This window comes from Callithrix jacchus, chromosome 9, assembly GCF_049354715.1.
Source record: "Callithrix jacchus isolate 240 chromosome 9, calJac240_pri, whole genome shotgun sequence".
NCBI lineage: Eukaryota > Metazoa > Chordata > Mammalia > Primates > Cebidae > Callithrix > Callithrix jacchus.
In genome coordinates, this window is record NC_133510.1 from 49,230,192 (window position 1) to 49,251,634 (window position 21,443).

At 38.5% G+C, this 21,443-nt stretch overlaps 1 protein-coding gene across 10 annotated transcripts in view; it reads left to right on the forward strand.

The window, feature by feature from the left end:
- The first annotated feature begins 47 nt into the window (after positions 1–47).
- Positions 48–21,443, forward strand: part of ABCC9 (ATP binding cassette subfamily C member 9) — a 249,344-nt gene continuing 227,948 nt past the window's right edge. For all 10 annotated transcript variants that reach the window (XM_078336069.1, XM_078336077.1, XM_078336076.1 and 7 more), the window contains exon 1: positions 48–171. The gene's annotated coding sequence lies outside the window, so the exon portion shown is untranslated. The remainder of the gene's footprint in view (positions 172–21,443) is intronic.

Below are 21,443 nucleotides of genomic sequence, written 5' to 3' on the forward strand. Positions count from 1 at the left end.
CGCGCGGCCGTCCCTCGCTCCGCCCCTCGCGGGGTTCGCTGGGAATTGTAGTCCGTGGCCGCCTCCTCTGGGGCCAGTAGGCCAAGTAGGCTCTGATGAGGTGACCCCAAAACTAAGTCAAGCAGTGGGAATCCAGAGATGGTTGGAGGAAGTGCGGCTTTTGGGATGCTGGTAAGTCTCTGGAGATTTCTAAAATAAAAAAATAGAGTATTGAACTTCCTCACTTTAGAATTGTGGTGGGCTTCCTGTTGCTTACCTTGATGCACCCTAACACCAATCCATTTTATGTTAAAAAATGTACATTTAAAAAATAACACCTTGTTTTTAATGCCCCTGGGTCATTTTTTCCAAGAGATTACTGACCAGCTCATTCACATAGCCTACGTACACCTTAAACTCGCCTTTTTAAAATCTCAATTTTTCATATGCGCTCAAACTGCTTTTATCTCTGCGCTGTGATCAACATCACCATTCCCTGGCAGCAGGAACTTGGAAGTCATCTTTATTGCTCACCTCTACTGTAGTGGACACTTGGTTCTTGGGTTTTGTTTTGTTGTCTGCTAAAAATGTTTTCCTTTTAGGAATTGATGCCGCATTCTCTGCACTGTAATAGTGAGTGTGTGACCCAAGCTGGTCCATCTAAGCACCCCATCTTCCTGAATACAGCTGTGGTCTAGGGACACGCATATGACCAAGCAAAGCCCACTGGAGGCCTTTCTAGAGACTCTTGGAAAGAAAGGATCTTCTTGTGCTGACTTTTTGGGTGCTAAGGACCTTGTTAACCTGAAGCCTCAGGGAAAGGGTAGGGAATGGTGGCAGGGGGCCTTTCCTGTTATGAAATGGGCTGGGGGACTGATGTTCACCCAGAGGAAGCAGGACAAAGACATGTTAAAGAGAAAGAGCTCCGAAGGCATCATTTAAATTCCTTCTTTCTTTTCTTTTGTTTCTTGATAGATTCTCACTCTGTTGCCTAGGAGGCTGGAGTGCAGTGGCGCAATCTCGGCTCACTGCAACCCTCTGCTGCCCACGCTCAACCATCCTGAGTAGCTGGGATTACAGATGTGCACCACCACAACCAGACAACTTCTGTATTTTTAGTAGAGATGGGGGTTTCACCATGTTGGCCAGGCCGGTCTGAAACTCCTGATCTCAAGTGATCTGCCCACTTCCACCTCTCAAGGTGCTAGGATTATAGGCATGAGCCACCACAGCCAACCATTTAAACCCTGATCCAGCCAAGAGGCTCAAAGACATACACCCACACACCTTTTTTTAAAAAAAGAAATAAAAAGTAGGCATTAAAGCAGGCATCTCTGACCTAGCATGCATTTTGTCTTTCAGCATGTCTGCAAGCCTATATTTGGAAATAGAGTCTTTTGCATTTGTGAGATGGAGGCTGATACAAACAGGAGGAATAGATTGTGGTGTATTGTCTTGCTTTCTAGAGGGCAAAAGGATTTTGTGCTTCTCAGATCTTGGGCATTTTTGAGGGGAGAGAAAAAGTCTTTGATGTTCTGGGTCTTAGGAGAGGTACTGGATAGTTCACATCTCTTAGTCTGTGAATTAACTGATGGCCCAGCCCTTCCTGTAACTGGTGCTGGGAGAAGGTGCTTATGCAGACACACAGAAGGGAAGCTGCGAACAGACATCAATGCCATGCCTAGGCAAGGGGCAGGCTCTATGATCCATTCCAGCACTGCAGGGCAAGGGCAGCTTGCCTTCATATACTGGCTCTTTGAGTAGTGCCTTTGCAGTTGCTGTGCTTCAGAGACACCAGTACTGAGCTTTTGGTAATCATGTGAGGACCCCTACTCCACCCCAATAACAATCTTAGTTCCTATTAATGATTTAGTTGCCATTCTCCACAGTAATTCCCCACAGGCCCATAAATCCTGGTGGGCCACAGACACCTGAATGTTTTGACTCCTGGGACACATTGGTGTCCTCTAAGCTGAGAACAGAGCAGGTGGCACCACTGTTACTTATCAAATGAGGTTACGGTGATTTATATAAATTCCAGGAGACTGAACTCTTCAAGGAGAGGGACTGTCCCTTTGTAATCTCATCCAGAACAATGCATGGGTCACAGTACTGCTCAGTAAACAGTGGTGAGTTGCATCTCATATTATTTTTTCAGTCTATGCCCACACATGCTTTCTTTAATACAGTTGCAAACTTGTGATAATAAAGCATTTTGTATCCTTTGTATGGTTACAGCACAATTATTTTTTGACATGACAATTGGCTAATACCAATCTTGAGAGAAGGAGACAAAGGAAGAGACAGGGGTGGTGGTAGTAAAAGTGGAAGATGATGCATCTAGTTCAGTATATCGCGCATAGAAATTTCATGAATTTTTAAAAATGAAATTAGAGTATATTCATTTGCACTATATTTATTTAGACCAAGGAGAGAATGATTGTTCAAGGAAGAGGAAGAGGATGTGTTATGTTGTCTTTTTCTTTGGATTGCTTTTGAGGAATAAAATAAACTACTCTCAAAGCAAATATTCAGTCATCTTTCCTTTAAAGATCGGTATGAAGTGTCGCTGCTGAAGAAGAATTCCTATTTATTGTGAAAGAATATATTCTTATATTATCTCTTGTTTTATGATTTTGCAAGTGAATAAACTCTGTACACAGAGTTTTTCTTATTCATTTGTTTACATTTACTGCATTCCGAGAGCCAGGCTCTGTGCTACACATTAGAAATAACCAAACCAAGAGGCAAAAGGCAGCAAGCTTAGGATTATGACAGGGAGACAGGCACGCCCCAGTAGAGTGTGGTTTGTGCTGTGAAAGAGTATACATGAGGTAGGCAGCACAGAGGGAGGTATTTTGGCTAGAATAAGATTTTTCTTGGCTGAGATGACTCTTGAAAGACTGTTAAAGTGTAAAAAAGACCTCAGCTGAGGAAATGGCATTGTCCAAGGTGTAGAGAAATAAAACTGCATGATGATTTGGGAAACTTGAAGTGGGTCACTATGATTGAAGCAGAAGATACTGGTTGGTTAGTGGCAAAAGATGAAAATAGAGAGGAAGGCGTGGGCCAGATTAGAGCACATAAAGACCTTAAGTGTTCAGCTTTGTTAAGGATGTTACAGATAGGAGGGATATAATTTGATTCATGCCATTCTTTTAACAAATTGTTATTGCATGACAATTGTGTCAGGCACTTTTCTGGGCACTGAAAATATACTGACGTGATGAAAAGTGCTCAAATTCTGGATATATCTTAAAAGTACAGGTAGTAGGATTTTCTGGCAGACTAGGTGAAAGGTGAGAGAAAGAGGAAAAATGGTGTGATAACAGGATCTTTGGCTTGACTGTCAGCAGGAGGGAGTTGCTGTTAACTGAAATGGAAAAGATAAGAAGGACTAAGTTTTGGAGGCAAAGTTATGAATTCTGTTTTATAAATGCCATGTATGAAATATCTATTCAATATCCAAATGGGAAATAAAAAGTGGACTATTGAATTTGTTAGCTTAACGTTCATAGGAGGGGTCTAGGATATAAATATAGCTTTGGAGTCATCAGCATGTACATACTATTTTCAGCCACAGGACTAGATGAGAATGAGAGGTGATGGTAGATAGAAAAGAGAAGAAACTAGATGAGATCGGCTAAGATTTAAAAGTGAGCAGAAGAGATAACAAGTCCAAAGACTGTGCCCTGGGGCTAACACTTAGAGCTTAAGAAAATGAGAAGATGGAAAAGAGACTGAGACAGAATGCAAAACAGAAGCGAATATTGTAGCCTGAAATCTATGTGAATAAAAGTGTTGGAAGGAAAAGTGCTCAATTATATCAAATGCTGTGATTGTCATTGTGAAAGTTATCAATACCAAAATGAAGTTGCTTATGTCTAACCCTGAGATAATAGAGCCAGGAGGCCATGAGGGAGTGGCACTCATGCACTATGCTTCCACCAAAAAAATACAACAGGCCATTTTTTCAAAGTGTGGTTTGCTACATGAGTCAAACAAGGAGAGCTAGCAGCACAGAGACAGCTAGCCGAACAAGGGCAGCTAGCTGCTTATACAAGAACACTTGCCTGACTATCTAACTAATAAACAGATGTCAATTCCTGCCATAAGTCTCTGTAACCAATGTTTTCTGTTTCGAAACAACTTGCAGATACTTTTGTCTCTTTTGTCTTTAGAACTTTACCCTTACTGCAACCTTGAATGTGCCTATGATCCACGATTATGTACATGTCCTGACTTGTAATTCTTCCCTAATCCCAAATAAGCTTTCTTTTGACACTCATTTAATCCTTCGACTTATATCCCTATTCTCCTTTTTCTTTACAACAAAACTCTTTAGTTACCTATAATCTTGATCTCCACATTCTCTCCTCCCATTCCTCCTCTCATTCCTTCCTTAATCCATTCTAATCAGGGTTTTTTGTTTTTTGTTTTTTTGCCAACACGAAACCAGTGGACTTACTTTTCTTAAGATCAACAGTGAGTCCACATTCTTAAACACAGCACATGACAATATATTCTTTCTCTTACAGGATGTCAACCTAAAAAGGACAATATATTCTTCTTCTTACATGTCGTCAATCTAAAAAGGAAGAATATATTGTCATGTGTTATTGTATTTAGAAATGTGGACTCACTGTGGATCTTAATAGAAAGTCCACTAGTTTTGTGGTGGATAAAGGAGGAAATAGGAGGAGGGAATGAGAAGAGAGAATGTGGAGATCATGAGTACAGACAACTAAAGAGTTTTGGTGAAAAGAAAAAAGAGGAAAGGAACAGTAGTTGAAGGATTAAATGAGTGTCAAAGAGACGGAGTTTCGCTCTTGTTACCCAGGCTGGAGTGCAATGGCGCAATCTTGGCTCACCGCAACCTCTGCCTCCCGGGTTCAAGCAATTCTCCTGCCTCAGCCTCCCGAGTAGCTGGGACTATAGGCATGCGCCACCATGCCCAGCTAATTTTTGTATTTTTAGTAGAGATGGGGTTTCACCTTTGACCAGGATGGTCTCGATCTCTTGACCTCATGATCCACCCGCCTTGGCCTCCCAAGAGTTGTTTTTTTTCTTTAAGAGGTGGGAAATAATACTAGCTTTGTGTGTTAATAAAAGTAATCCAGTAGAAAGGAGAAAATTAATGATACAGAGAAGAGAGAGAAGAACTGCTGTAGCAATTTCCTTGATTAGATCATAGGGGATATAATCTAATTCTAGGTTGAAAGACTGGTTTTGGCTAGTAACAGAAAAGACGAACCTTTTGTTCATGAGGCTAAGGAACTGAGCCCTCAAAACTGATTTAAGATCACCAAAACTAGGAAAGATTCTGCCTAGCAAACTTGGAAAAAGAATGCTTCCAGAACAATACCCTGCAGTACGATGAATGTAAAATGCTCACTACTTTGATAATGTTAATGGAGAATGTTCATTTTCTAGAGATATCTAAACATATTCAGTTTACCTTTATGGAGAACTTATATGGCATTCACACTGCTCAGTGTTTACAAGCATTATCCCATTTTATCCTTGCAGCAACTCTGAATGACTCAACATCATCCCCAATTACAGATAAGAAAACAGAGTCTCATTTAAAGATGTTTAACTTCTATTCAAATCCTCAGAGCTGGCAAGTGGTCAAGATAAGATTATTATTATTATTTTTTGAGACAGAGTTTCACTCTTGTTGCCCAGGATGGAGTACAATGGCATGGTCTCTGCTCACTGCCACCTCCATCTCCTGGGTTCAAGTCATTCTCCTGCCTCATCCTCCCAAGTAGCTGAGATTACAGGTACCCACTTCCACATCTGGCTAATTTTTGCATTTTTGGTAGAGATGGGGTTTCATTTGAATGTAGTCTTAAGCTCCAGAAGCAGTATTCTAAGTCCTTATGCTATGAAAACAAGCTTGAATGATTTAGTAAAGTTGAATTTGATGGGGAGGAAAAAAAAAATAGAGTCATCTAGCATCTACCCAGACTCAGAATAGATATGATCTACTGAGAAATATCTTTATAACATGTTCTCTTCTTTTGGATAGATGGTGCCCGTGGGCAAGATAGTAGATAAGATGCTCGGAGTGACAAGAAGGAGAGAGTTAGTACTGATAATATCAAATGTCCTCCCAGCTTACTTCCTGAAAAGGAGCTAATGGAGAACTCCACTGTTCACTACACACTTGGTGTAGAGGCATGAAGGCTGGAGTAGGGTTGGAAGGAACTGTTCCAATTGGAATCACCAAGATGTAATGACAGAAGTGTAGCCCCTCATCAAAGGATGAAGACGGTGGGTCATATTACCAGATCTTTGTCCCCAGATGTCTTGAGAAGACAGCTGTTAGCCCCAAGTCACACAGAAATATATCAACAGAGGCTAGCCCCATTGCTGAAGGAGCCCATGTTGGGGAAAGGATGCCCTAGACAGAGTGGGTTATCTATAGGGAATGTTACAAAGTTGCCCTATGTCCTGCCCACTTGTGCTGCTGCTTCTCAGTGTGGGAATGGGACTGGATAGCATTGCTCTTTTCAAGCAAGTAGGAATCTGTAACCCTGGGAAGAGGCCAGAAATGCCAGATTTTCCTAGTTAACACATTGTCCATTTCTCCAGCTCCCACGATGTGATGAGTGCCTGCATTGTGCTCAATGGCCTATGTGTTCAGATCTTTCCTTGACCACTTATGAGTGGACTGACTTTGGGAAAATTACTTATCATCTATGAGTCTAAGTTTTCTCATCTGTCTCATAGATATGATAATAATAATGACCACATCATAAGGTTGTTTTGAGGACTAAGTGACAATGCATAAAAAGAATTTAGCACAGTGAATAGCATATAATAAGAGTCCAACAAATGGAGTTATTAAGATATTTGTATGTCAACAAAGTTTAGTTTATTAGCAGATGGAAAATATATTTTACAAGAAGATAACAGAAGTGCTTGATTTTCTTAAAGCATAGTATCAAGAGAAGCTCTGCATAGAAGAGGTGGAGGGCATGGCCTGGATGAGCTAGAATTAGGGGTTTTAAGATGTTTGTTGTGTTCTTGCTGAGCTTTGCTATAAACACCTTCTATGCCTTCCTGTTTCAACTAGAATCAGCTATCCACATAACCTCTGTCTGGATTAGGGTCAGCATTAGGGGAGTGCAGTCCTCAGGGCTATGTCCAGCACTTGGAAGAGTATGTTAAAGGGACATAAAAAGCACAGAATACCAGACGTGAGTGGGATTGTGAATACTGCAAAAGCAAGAAGTCAGAACTAGTGATGAGCAGAAGTAAGAAGCCTCCCAAGTGCTCTGAGAAACACGAAGTGATAATGGCTGTGCAATTATATGTAATACAAGAGTTGGAGGATTTTTTTTTAATCTTGTAGCACAATTATACTTCAGTTATAGCCACATCAGCCTCAAGGACTCTGAGGACTTATACACAGCTGATACTTAGGTTACGATTATTACTGGTTTGATTCCAAACTTAATAACGTTAGTGAATGATTAGCAAAAATGGTGATGGTTCTTGAATTACTCAATTGTCTTTGTTTTCATGAAGGCATTTAGATTTTGCTAAAGGACAGTGCAATAGGCCGAATATTGGCTCCCCCAAAAATCTCCAAATTGTAATCCTTAGAACCTGTGATGATGTTTCCTTACATAGTAAAAGGGGCTTTGCAGAGGCAATTAAGTCAGGGATCTTGAGATGACAAGATGACCCTGTATTATCCAGAGGAGACAGTGTACTCAGTGTAATCACAAAGGTCCTTATAGGAGGGAGGCAGCAATGGTAGAGGGTCAGGGAGGAGAGAAGATGCTAGCTTTGAAGACAGAGAAAGGGGCCATCAGCCAAAGAATGTAGGCAGCCTCTAAAACCTGGAAAAGGGAAGGAAATAAACCCCCCCTGGAGTTTCCAGAAGGAACTCAGGACTGTGGATGCCTTGATTTGAGCCCAGTGGGCCGGTGTGAGCCCACTGCATGTCGTTATGGTTTGCCAGAGCAATAACCTGAGCACCTATAGGCTGTGGGTACAATTTTTGTTTGTTTTACAGAGTAAGATTAATGCACAAGCTCCTTTTTTTACTTTCTTTTACTTCCAAGTGTTTTGTCACTTGCCGTTGAACAGGACCTTCTTATTATGAAGTCGTATCATTCTGTGTTCCCTAGTAGGCTTGAAATGTAGAAGAGAAAAACACTGAAATTAACCTTGTTTCAAAGATGTAATTTCTTTCTTCTTTTGAGAAGGATGGAGAGATAGAATACAAAAGAAATTAACTGTTTTTCACTTTAAATGTTGTTAGCAACAATGTATTCATCCAACTTTTCATCAAACATTTTTTGAAGGCCTATTCAAAGCAAAACACCTTTAGTAAGTATTGTAATAGGTTATATAATTTTTTTTTTGAAAACCCACAGCTCTAACTGAAAGAACCTTAAGATTTCATGGACAAAAACAGATATGTAAATTATTAAATATGACATATGGGAAATAAAATATATAATATAAACTGTCTTCAATCTTGATGCATTCAACTGTCAGACATTATTTTTATACTTGATACATTGCCACTTCCTTTCACTAACATTTATAATATTATTACACCAGGAAAATGTGTTTGAGCTTCCACACAACTGACAGAAAATAAAATCTTGAAACATAGCCATTATAAATTCAGCATTCATATCTCTAGACATAAGAGAAATGACATGTATCCGTAAAATTGATCTAAAATCATTAGAAAGTCCAGGAAATGAGAAAAATGGAGTATTTTACTTTGTTCTCTAAGTGACCAATGAAAAATGAAATGGAAACAAATAAATATATTGTAGTAGAATAATATTTTGAAATACTAATAATATTTGAAAACTACTAATGTATTCCCCTTATTACCTGGTTGTCCTTCTCACTGTTTGGGCAGCAGATTTCGTTTTGTTTCCTAAGTTAAGGTGATGAGATTTGAGATAACAGTCCTGTTTATTACATTCTTTTGTCACTGGTCTATGAGAGGCTCCCCTCTAATTTTATTTTTTCCCTTTCATTCTTACTCTCTACTCACTTTCTCTTGCCGCTTACCGACATTTACCCTATTGTGGTTCATATATGTCTTTGGTTATACGTGTATATGTGGATGTAGCTTTGGTTTGTATATTTTAAATGTACTATGTAATAAAAAAAACCCTTCTTTTATCACTTAAGTGTATCCAGAATATATACCAAGCTAATGGTATAAAGAAGGGAGCAAAAATACCAGATAACTTTGAAGATACCAAAAGCAGAAGAGACCAATGCCCTGTTCCTTAGTAGAGACTGGGGAAAAGGTAAGACTTGAGAGCTAATGTTGATTGCTTCCCTTCAGGGAAGCTCTCAAGTCTTACCATTTTTTTTTTTCAGGAAATTTTTTTAGTACACAGTTGACCCTTGAACAATGTTGGTGTTAGGAGCACTAACCCCCTGTGCAGTCAAAAATCTATATACAATTTTTGGCTCCCTGAAAACTTAACACTTAACAGCCTATTATTGACTATAAGACTTATTGATAACATAAAACATCCATTAACACTTTTTTACTTTTACTTTTATTTTTATTTTGAGATGGAGTCTTGCTCTGTTGCCCAGGCTGGAATGCAGTGGCGCGATCTTGGCTCACTGCAACCTCTGCCTCCCAGGTTCAAGGGATTCTCTTACTGCAGCCTCCTGAGTAGCTGAGACTACAGAAGTGTGCCACTATGCCTGCCTAATTTTTTGTATCTTTAGTAGAGATGGGTTTCACCATGTTAGCCAGGATGGTCTTGATCTCCTGACCTTGTGATCCACCTGCCTTGGCCTCCCAAAGTGCTGAGATTAGAGGCATGAGCCATTACACCCAGCCATTAACATGTATTTTGTATGTTTCATGTGTTATATAGTGTATTCTTACAATAAAGTAAGCTAGAGAAAAGACAATGTTGTTAAGAAAATCATAAGAAAGAGAAAAATATACTTACTATTTATTAAGTGAAAGTGGATCGTGGTAAAGGTTTTTATCTTGATCATCTTCACACTGAGTGGACTGAGGAGGAGGAGGAAGAACAGTTGATCTTCTGTTTCAGGAGTAGCAGAGGTAGAAGAATGTCCAAATATAAGTGGACTTCTCAGTTCAGACATGTGTTGTTCCAGGGTCATCTGTCACCTCAAATGAATATTCTGTTCTATTATTGAAGTTTTATTTAACACAGGAATTTTGGTGATGGGTGTTGTCTATCTTGGCCTTTTGTCAATTTCTATTTTTTTCTAATTATTTGTAACTCTTCATTTTCATTTAATTTTGTGAGCTCATTTTCTTTTTGTCTTTGATGTCACTGGCTGTATTTTCTATAGTACCTGTTTCCCCCTGTGCTTCTTCTACCTCAGATTTGTTCTGTAGTGATTCTGTGTATTCCCCTCAATTCTGATTTCTCCCAGCTTTTATTTCATCTCATTCTACGTTCTCACTAAATCTAATGCTGAGCTGCTGGATCTTTGCTCCTTCTTCTTTTTTTTTTTCTACAGAGACAATTGCTACATTACGATTTTCTCATTTATGTCAAACATCCAGTGAGAATTTTTATTTACTCCTTGGCAAAATTATTCTGCTGAGTGTCCCTAATTTGTCAGTTGATTTTCCTGTGTCTTCTTCTCCCCTCACCCCATTTTATTTTCCTTCTCCTTCTAGTATCTTTTTGTGGGTTCTGAACAGACTTCCTTTTTATTATTTATCACTGAAACAAGTACATTCCTCCAGATATCTACAGGAATTTGGGGGTGTGAGGGGGGACCAAGGTCTTGTGTCAGAATAGCTGCATAGGCAAGCTAAGTTTTGTTAGTTTCTTTAACAAGGCAAAGTCTCTCCTCAACTGCCACAGAGAAGGCCTGCTCCAACCAAAATGGCCCCTGTGTGTGGTGCCTCATGTGGCCTAGCCTGCACCATTTGAAAACAAGCTGACTTCTTATATTTAGTGCATGCTTCTTCCTACCATTGTGGACACAGATTTTTGCACCTTAGGGTGTAACCCTGTTTCATGAAATGTCCCATTGTTCTGGCTCCTTCCGAGGTAAACAGCAGCAGCATGTTCTTTATTTCTCTACTTCCTTGTAAGAATTTGCTTGCTTGAACTTCATTTCACCTGTATTATGGTAAAATTTTAACTGACTTCTAATCTTACCAAAAATAGCTTTAGTCTTTTATTTCTCTTTTTCCTCATTGCTTTTGGATAAGTTCCAGGTAAAATCAGAAATGCCAACGCCACACTACTATTTTGAAACAAATATCTCTTTCTTGAATTTGGACATTTCTTGCACTTGCTTTTTTCCCCCCTCTTCTTTCAATTTACGCTCTTCTTGGTAGTTTCATTTATGGTCACAGTTTTATCTAAATGAATAACAATTAAATCACCATCCTTTTCTTGCTTTTCTCCTATTGGATTATTCTTTTCTGGCCTATTTTCAGTTTCACATGGATATTCCCAGGAGACTTCTGTTATTGTCAATCTCTATATCAATGATATCACAGGTTCTCCTAGCTGACCTGGCTAAAATGCCTGGACTTCTATTTGATCCCATTTTTCTGTTTATTGGATTTTCAAAATATCTCCCGCCTCGTCATCTCCTTTTTATTTCTACTGATAACACCCTAGTCTGGACCCTACATCTGGATACCACCTATTATTCTTTGTTGTCTTATCTAATAGGCAGCATATTATACCACAGTTAACTTTCTTAAATATGTCTGATCATGTTACTCCTTTCCTTTGAAACCTCTGTCATTCATCAACACAAACAGAATAATCTCTTTAACCTTCCATAAACTGACATTCAAATTCTCTACTAACATAAAATTATTGGTTGTTTTCTACTCTTCATTCATTGATTGCCATGAGTTTTTTATTTTTTGTTCTTTTTCTGATAGGACTATTTATTCATCCCCATTTACTGATGTCATGATTAGCTTCCAAAGATTTTTTAAATCAATTATTTTAATTTTTTTGATAAATTATAATTGCATATAAATATGGGCTACACAAGGATGTTATAACACATGTATACAATTTGGAGTGATTGAATCAAGCTAATTCAAGGTTCTGCTTAATGAGTACCGTTCAAAATACCCATTTGCAAATTACTCCTTTCCTTATTGCCTCCCTCCCTCCCTCCCTCCCTCCCTCCCTCCCTTCCTTCCTTCCTTCCTTCCTTCCTTCCTTCCTTCCCAGGGTCTCAGTCTGTTGCCCAGGCTGGAGTGCAATGGTGTGATCTTGGCTCAGTGCAAGCTTTGCATCCCGGGCTCCAGTGATTCTGTCACCTCAGCCTCTGGAGTCACTGGGGCCACAGGCATGCACCACCATGCCTGGCTAATTTTTTGCATACTTAGTAGAGATAGGGGTCTCACCATGTTGCTCAGGCTGGTCTTGAACTCCTGAGCTCAAGTAATCAGCCCCCCTCAGCCTGTCAAAGGGCTAGGATTACAGGTGTGAGGCACTGCTACTGGCCTCCTTCTTTTTACTTTTTTTAAACTTACATGTTATACCCATTATTGTATGCCATGTATGTGTTGGCCTTCCTCATTACTTTTGGATTTCCTGAAGCATAGGAGCCATGTCTTTTTCAGCTTATATTAACCACATTACCTAACATAGGTTCTCGCAGAGTGGATACAATTCTTTGATTTGAATTTAAATAAGTTGAGCTAATATATATTTGTAATGTATCATAGTGACTGTATTTGACTTTGAATATATATTAAAATATTTTGAATATGTATCCAAAATGTATATCTAAAATATTCAAGTATATTATATATATAGCATAAATATATATATCAAATCATATGAAATTGTTTGATATATGACCAATTTTATATATACATATAAAACAATATTTTATTGCTATTTTATAGTAGCTCTAATAAAATGAAACAAATAAAAAGTATTTTTTAGAGCTGCTATAATAAAGTGCCATAAATCAATTTGTTTTATACATTTTAGGGAAACATAAGACATCAACCAATACATGGTTTGATCTGAAAAGGCAGGATAACTTGAAATGAAAGTTTCTCTGTAGATTCAAAGGGCAATTGGTTGAGAGAGTTTTAGCTAAAGACCTGGCATCAATAGAATTGAGTGTCTATGATAAGATATGGTGTTGTGGAGACCAAGATTTTTTTTTATGCAAATGAAGACTCTAGGTAGCAGGCTTCAGAGAGAATAGATTGTGTTTCTTGTCAGACTTAAAAGGGAGCCAGACTGTTAGTTAATTTTCCCCTGGATCAGGGAAAAAGACCTCAGAAAGGAAGGGGATTCTTTTCAGATTGTAGATTTTCCTCACATGAGACAGCTTTGCAGGAAATCAATATATAGATTTTGAAGGAACATGAACATTTAATTAAGTCATAGCAATATTTAATTTATAGTAATCCTGGTATTTGAAAGCAACAAATCTGTATTTATTTTTTATTTTTTGAGACAGGGTCTCATTTGTGTCACCCAGGCTAAAGTGCAATAGCATGATTACAGCTCATTGCAGCCTTGACCTCCCAGGTTGGGGTGATCTCCCCACCTCAGTCTCCTGAGCAGCTGGGACTACAGGCATGCACCCCTAGAACCTGCTAAATTTTTTTCTATTTTTGAAATGGGAGAACGCCTTGATTCCCTTCTCAGAGCATGTAATAGGGGTGTGGCTCACCTGCTTGGTTGCCCCAAAGCTCAAATCCGTAGCGGGTATGGGGAGCATGCAGACGGGCAGGTGCAGAGGCCAGGGCAAGCGCTTCTGGGTTCTGGCCCCACAGCAATATCTAGGGTGGGTGTCTGCAACTCCCAAAGCCCAGGTGGGCATGTGTTACAAAGCTCTTTCAGATTTGCTGTCTGCAGGCAGCCTGTGTTAATCAGCTCAGTGGACCCTCTGTTTTATTGCAAGGGAAGAGGGCCAGTGTGACAGCCTTCTGTATCCCGAGTTCTTCCCAGTGTCTCAAAAGAATCAAATCACATGTGGGCTTGAAGGATGAGTGCAAGGTTTTATTCAGTAGTGGAGGTGGTTCTCAGTTAGATGGATGGAAAGCCAGAAGCAGGGATGGAGTGGGAAGGTGGTCTTCCCTTGGAGTCAGGCAACCCAGCGGCTGGACTCTTCTCTGACTGACCCCAGCTGAACTCTCCGCATCCAGATGACCCTCCCCTTCTCTCTTTCTTGCTGCCATCATTCCACCATGGCTGGTCTTCTGGCCTGCTGGTCTCGATGTGATGTTCAGCCCATTGCATGTATGTTCACTAAGGTCTTGGGTTCATATGGGCACAGGATGGGGGTGCATGGTGGGCAAGAATGGGCTTGGAAAATGCAACATTTGGGCATAAAAACAGGAGTGCCTCTTCTCAGGTTCACAGGCACAGGCCCAAGGGTGGACCCCTTGCCAGAGACCCTGCCCTTCTCTATCCAGCACTTCCCTGATCCCTTTCTATATATATATATATACACAAATATATATAATATATATATACATTATATATATATAAATAATTTATTTTTTGTAGGGATGGGGGTTTCACCAAGTTAACCAGGCTGGTCTTGAACTCCTGGAGTCAAGCAATCTGCCTGCCTTGGCCTCCAAAGTGTTGGAATTACGGGCATGAGTCACCATGCCTGGGCTTAATCTGTATTTATTTAAAGACTTTTATGATTTTGATTTTGCTAATGAAATATTTTTAAGTATTTCATTGAATTTTGTTTTATTATAAATAATAATATAACCAAGTAATTTAGCTTCATAATTCATTTTAAAATGCTTTTTTTCTCCTCGCTGGCCTTGAAATGTACTTTGAAGCCCTTTATTTCCCTCCATCCCACAGGGTACTTCTTTTATTGGTCTAGTTTATCTAATTATGTACTTGCTTAGAAACTACAGGGGCTAATCTTGAAATAAACCCAACACAGAGATCCGGCTGTGCCAACTGTGAAATCCTCCCTATCTAGAGATTAACTCAGGCTGGTTCATATACAACACAGCTATTGTCAAAATGATACAAGCCTGTACCACACTGACAATAACTCAAGATAGCCATTGGAGCAAGACATGCAGATCCTGTACCCTATGCTACTCTTGCATGTTTATTCACCAAGTTTCCCTTCTTAATTCCCTTACTCACGTCCAAATTGGATGGATATGTTAATTTGCTTTATTGCAGTAATCATTTCACAATATATACATATATCAAAGCATCATTTTGTACACTTTGAATATATACAATTTTTATTTGTCAATTGCACCTTAATAAAACTGGTTAAAAAGAGAGAACTTAAATCTCAGTCAAGTGTCATATTTTTACTTCATCACCTCATACCAATTCAGTACTTTGTCCTGGTTCTTACCTTACCCAGGTTTGATAACCTTGCCAAGTCTCTTTCTCTTTTTAAAAGAATTTCAATAGCTTTAGGTGTACAGTGGTTTCTGGTTACATGGATGAATTATATAATGGTCAAGTCTGTGATTTTAGTGCACTAGTTGTCTGAGTAGTATATATCATACCTGATATACATTTTTTAAATTCTTCACTCAGTTTCTCTTCTCCCCCTTTCTGAGTCTCCAATGTCTGTTACACCATTTTGTATAAGCCTCTGCGTTCACACCTATAAGCGAGAACAGAACATGATTTGGTTTTTCATTCCTGAGTTACTTAAGTTAGAATAATGGCCTCCAGCTCCTTCCAAGTTGCTGCAAATGACATTATTTCATTCTTTTTATGGCTGACTAGTATTCCATGGTGTATATATACCATATTTTATTTATCCACTCATTGGTTAATAGGCACTTAGCTTGGTTCCACATCTTTGCTATTGTGAATTGTGCTGTGATGAATAGGTGCAGATAGGTGTCTTTTTGATGTAATGAGTTATTTTCCTTTTCCTTTGATAACTGCTGGATAAAATGGTAGATCTACTTTTAGTTCTTTGAGAAATCTCCATACTTTTTTTTGTTAAAGAGGTTGTACTAATCTGCATTCCTGCCAGTAGAGTATAAATGTTCCTTTTTTTACCATATCATGCCAACAGCTACTGTTTTTTGAGTTTTTAATAATGGTCATTCTGGCTGGAGTAAGGTGGCATCTCATTGTGCTTTTAATTTGCATTTCCCTGATAATTAGTGATGTTGAACTTTTTTTTTTTTTTTTTTTTTTTGAAACGATGTTTCACTCTTGTTACCCAGGCTGGAGTGCAATGGCATGATCTCGGCTCACCGCAACCTCCACCTCCTGGGTTCAGGCAATTCTCCTGCCTCAGCCTCCTGAGTACCTGGGATTACAGGCACGCGCCACCGTACTCAGCTAATTTTTTGTATTTTTAGTAGAGACGGGGTTTCACCATGTTGACCAGGATGGTCTCCATCTCTCGACCTCGTGATCCACCAGCCTCGGCCTCCCAAAGTGCTGGGATTACAGGCTTGAGCCACCGCGCCCAGCCTGTTGTACTTTTTTTATATGTCTCTTGGCCATTTGCATATCTTCTTTTGAGAAATGTCTATTCATATCATTTGACCACTTTTTGATGGGATATTTTTCCTTGCTAATTTGTTCAAGATCCTAGTAGATTCTAAATATTAGTTCTTTGTCAGATGTATAGTTTGCAAATATTTTCTTCCATTCTTTAGGTTGTCTGTGTACTTTGATAATTGTTTCTTTTGCTGTGCAGAAGCTTTTTTGTTTAATCAGATCCCATTTATTTTTATTTTTGTTGCATTTGTTTTTGGGGTCTTAGTCATAAATTCTTGTTCTAGGCCAATGCCCAGAAGAGTTTCTTTTTAGGTTTTCTCTAGAATTTGTATGGCTTCAGGTCTTAGATCTAAATCTTTTCTTAATCTGGAGTTAATTTTTGTATTTGGTGATAGATAGGGATCCAGTTTCATTCTTCTACTTGTGGCTATCCAGTTTTCCCAACACCATTTATTGAATGGGTTGTGCTTTCCCCAATTTATGTTTCTTAAGCTTTGTCAAAGATCTGTTGGTTATAAGCATTTGGCTTTATTTCTGGATTCTCTTTTTCTGTTCCATTGGTTTGTGTTTCTACATTTATACCAGTATCATGCCGTTTTAGTTACTATAGCCTTATAGTATAATTTGTGGTTGGATAATGTGATGCCTCCATGTTTGTTCTTTTTGCTTAGGATTGCTTTGGCTATTTGGGCTCATTTTTCATTCCATATAAATTTTAGGATTATTTTTCTAATTCTGTGAAAAATAATTTTGATAGTTTGATAGGAATTGCATTGAATCCATAGGTTGCTTTGGGCAGCATGGTCATTTTCCCAATATTGATCCTTCTAATCCATGAGTATGGTATGTATTTCCATTTGTTTGTGTCATCTGTGATTTCTTTTAGCAGTGTTTTGTAATTCTGCTTGTAAGATCTTTTACCATCTTGGCTTAGTGTATTCCTAGGTATTCTGCTTTATTTTATTTTTGCAACTACTGTAAAACAGGCTGAGTATTTTATTTGATTCTCAGCTTGGTCATTGTTGATGTATAGCAGTGCTACTAATTTGTCTACAGTGATTTTGTAACCTGGGATTTTACTGAATCCCTTTATAAAATCTAGGAGTATTTTGGGGGAGTCTTTAAGATTTCATAATATATGATCATATCATCAGCAAACATAGATAATTTGACTTCCTCTTTTCCAATTTATATGCCCTTTATTTCTTTCTCTTATCTGATTCCCTGGCTAGGACTTCCAGTAATATGTTGAAAATAAGTGGTAAAAGTGGTCATCCTTGTCTTGTTTAAGTTTTTAGGGGAATGCTTTCAACTTTGCCCCACTCAGTATGATGTTAGCATGGATTTGTCATATATGCCTTTTATTATTTTGAGTTATTTTTCTTCTACTCCTAGTTTGCTGAGGATTTTTTTTATCATAAAAGGATGTTAGATTTTATTGAATACTTTTTCTGCATCTATTGAAATGATTATATGGTTTTTGTTTTCACTTCTGTTTAATGTGATGAATCATATTTATTGAGTTGCATCTGTTGAACCCTCCCTGCATTCCTGGGATGAAACTCACTTGATCAAGTTGTATTATCTTTTTGATGTGCTGTTGGATTCAGTTTGCTAGTATTTTGTTGAAGTTTTTGCATCCATGTTAATCAGGGGTATTAGTCTGTTCTATAGCTCTTTTTTTTTAATGTCCTTTCCTGGCTTTGGTATCAGAGTGAAACTGACTTCATAGAATGAGGTAGGGAGGATTCTCTTTTTCTCAGTCTTTTGGAATAGTTTCAGTAAGATCACTACCAATTTTTCTTTGAATGTCTGGTAGAATTTGGCTGTGAATCTGTCTGGCCCTAGACTTCTTTTGTTGTTGTGACAATTTTTAAATACTGATTCAATCTTACTGCTTATTATTGGTCTGTTCAAGATTTTTATTTCTTCCTGATTCAAACTAGGAAGGTTGTATATTTCCAGGAAATTACCCATTTCCTCTAGACATTTTAGTTTGTATGCACACAGGTATTCATAGTAGGCTTGAATGATACTTTGTATGTCTGTGGTATTGGTCATAATGTCTTCATTTTCACTTCTAATTGGACTTATTTTTATCTTCTCTCTTCTTTGCTTGGTAATCTAGCTAATGGTCTATTAATTTTGCTTATCTTTTCAAATAATAAACTCTTTGTTTCCTTAATCTTTTGTATTGTTTTCTGGTTTCCATTTCACTGAGTTCTGCTCTGACCTTTGTTATTTCTTTCCTTCTGCTAGCTTTGGGTTTTGGTTTGTTCTTGCTTTTTTAGTTTCTTGAGGTATGCTGTTAGGTTGTCAGTTTGTGATTTGGCAGACTTTTTGATGTAGGCATTTAGCACTATAAACTTTTCTTTTAGCATTTGCGTGAAAGTTTCCTCATATGTTTGCTGATATATAAAATAGCTGCTTGCTCTAAAATTATAATCTTCTGCAAGTTGATGAGGCATAAACATCATACTGCTTGAGAATGTTTATTCTGTCTGGCCTATTTAATTTTGGCTTATTTATATCTCTAATGAGAAAATATAATAATTAAACATGCAAATGATTAATAATACTGACAACCTTAAGTATTCATTATATAACAGAATGGTTTGCATTTATTTTAAATAGTTTTCAATGTGAATATATTTTAGTATCATATCAATGTTTTTTAAAGCTTTAATGAGGTATATTTGATATACAAAAATTTGCACATATTTAATATATACATTTTGATGAGTGTGAATGTATGAATAAACCTGTGATATTATCATCACAACCAAGGTATTGAATATATCCATCACCTCCAAAAGTGTGTGTGTGTGTGTGTGTGTGTGTGTGTTTTGGTAAGAACACTTAACCTGAGATCTACCCTCAATACATTTTAAAGTGCACAATACTGTATTGTTAACTATGGCACTATGTTTTACACAAGATATCTGGGACTTATTCATCTAGCATGACTTAAACTTTATACCTATTAAAACTTTGTACTTTTATACCTATTGAACAATAATTTCCCATTTTCCCTTTCCTCCACCTGCTGGCAACCACCATTCATTTTTTGCTTTTATGAGTTTGATTATTTCAGGTACCCTATGCAAGTGGAATCATGGGCATTTGTCTTTTTGTGACTGGCTTATTTCACATAGTGTAATAATCTCTAGGTTTTTCTGTGTTGTCACAAATGGTAAAGGCTAAATAACATCCCATCACAGTGTATACTACATTTTGTCTATCCATTCATCTCTTCATGAACATTTGTTTCCATGTCTTTCCTATTATAAATAGTGCTACAATAAAAGATAGAAAAATACTGATTTTGAGGAATTGGCTCATGCTACTATGGAGTATGAAAAGTTCATTTGATGTTTGTAAGCTAGCAACTCTAGAAAACATGTGATGTTGTTTCTGTCCAAACCTAAAGGCCTAAGAATGGAGCCAATGGTTTAAGTCCCAGGAGCACTGATATCTGAAAAGGAAATGTCCCAGCTAAAGCATAGGGAAAATTCACCCTGCTTCTGCTTTTTATTCTATTTGTAGGCCCTCAACAAATTAGATGATGCCCACCCACATTAGTGAGGGTTATCTTTATTCAGTCCGTCGATTCAAATTCTAATCTTTTCTAGAAACACACTCACTGACATGCCCAGGAGTAATGTTTTACCAGCTATCTGAATATTCCTTAGCTCACTGAACACATAAAATTAACCATCACATAGCCAGGCATGGTGACTCATCCCTGTAATCTCAGCACATTGGGTGTAGAGGTGGGCAGATTGCTTGAAGTCAAGAGTTCAACAACAGCCTAGCTGTATTAGTCCATTTTTATGCTGCTTATAAAGACATACCTGAGACTGGGTAATTTACAAAGAAAAATTGGTTTAATGGACTCACAGTTCTACATGGCTGGAGGGGCCTCACAGTCATGGCAAAAGGCAAAAGACACGTCTAACATGGTGGCAGGCAAGAGAAAGAATGAGAGCCAAGTGAAAGAGGTTTCTCCTTATAAAATCATCATATCTCATGAGACTTATTCACTACCATGAGAACAATATGGGGGAAATTGGCCCCATGATTCAATTATCATCCACCAGGTCCCTCCCATAGCATGTAGGATTTATGGGAGCTACAATTGAAGAATATATTTGGGTGGGGACACAGCCAGATCACATAATTCCATCCCTGACCCCTCCCAAATCTCATATCCTCACATTTTAAAACCAATCATGCCTTTGCAACAATCCCCCAAAGTCTTAACTCATTTCAGTATTAACTCAAAGTTCATAGTCCAAAGTCTCATCTTAGACAAGGCAAGTCCCTTCCACCTATGAGCCTGTAAAATCAAAAACAAGTTAGTTATTTCCTAGGTACAATGGGAGTACAGGCATTGCATAAATACAGCTCTTCCAAATGGGAGAAACTAGCCAAAACAAGGGGCAATAGGCCATGCAAGTCTGAAATCCAGCAGGGCAGTCAAATCTTAAAGCTCCAAAATGATCTTCTTTGACTCCATGTCTCACATCCAGGTCACACTGAGGCAAGAGGTGGGTTCCCATGGTCTTGGGCAGCTCCTTTTGTGGCTTTGCAGAATGCAAGCTCCCTCCTGGCTGCTTTCACAGACTGGCATTGAGTGTCTACTGCTTTTCCAGAAGCACAGTACAAGCTGTTGGTGGATCTACCGTACTGGGTTCTGGAGGATGGTGGCCCTCTTCTCAAAGCTCAACTAGGCAGTGCCCCAGTGCGGGGGACTCTGTGTGAAGGCACCCACTCCATATTACTCTTCTGTGCTGCCATATCAGATGTTCTCCATGAGGGTCCCATTCCTGCAGCAAAATTGTGCCTGGACATCCAGGCATTTCCATACATCCTCTGAAATCTAGGCAGAGGTTCCCAAACCCTAATTTTTTATTTCTTTGCAACTACAGGCTGAACACCACATAGAAGCTGCCAAAGTTTGGGGCTTGCACCATCTGAAACCATGGGCCAAGCTGT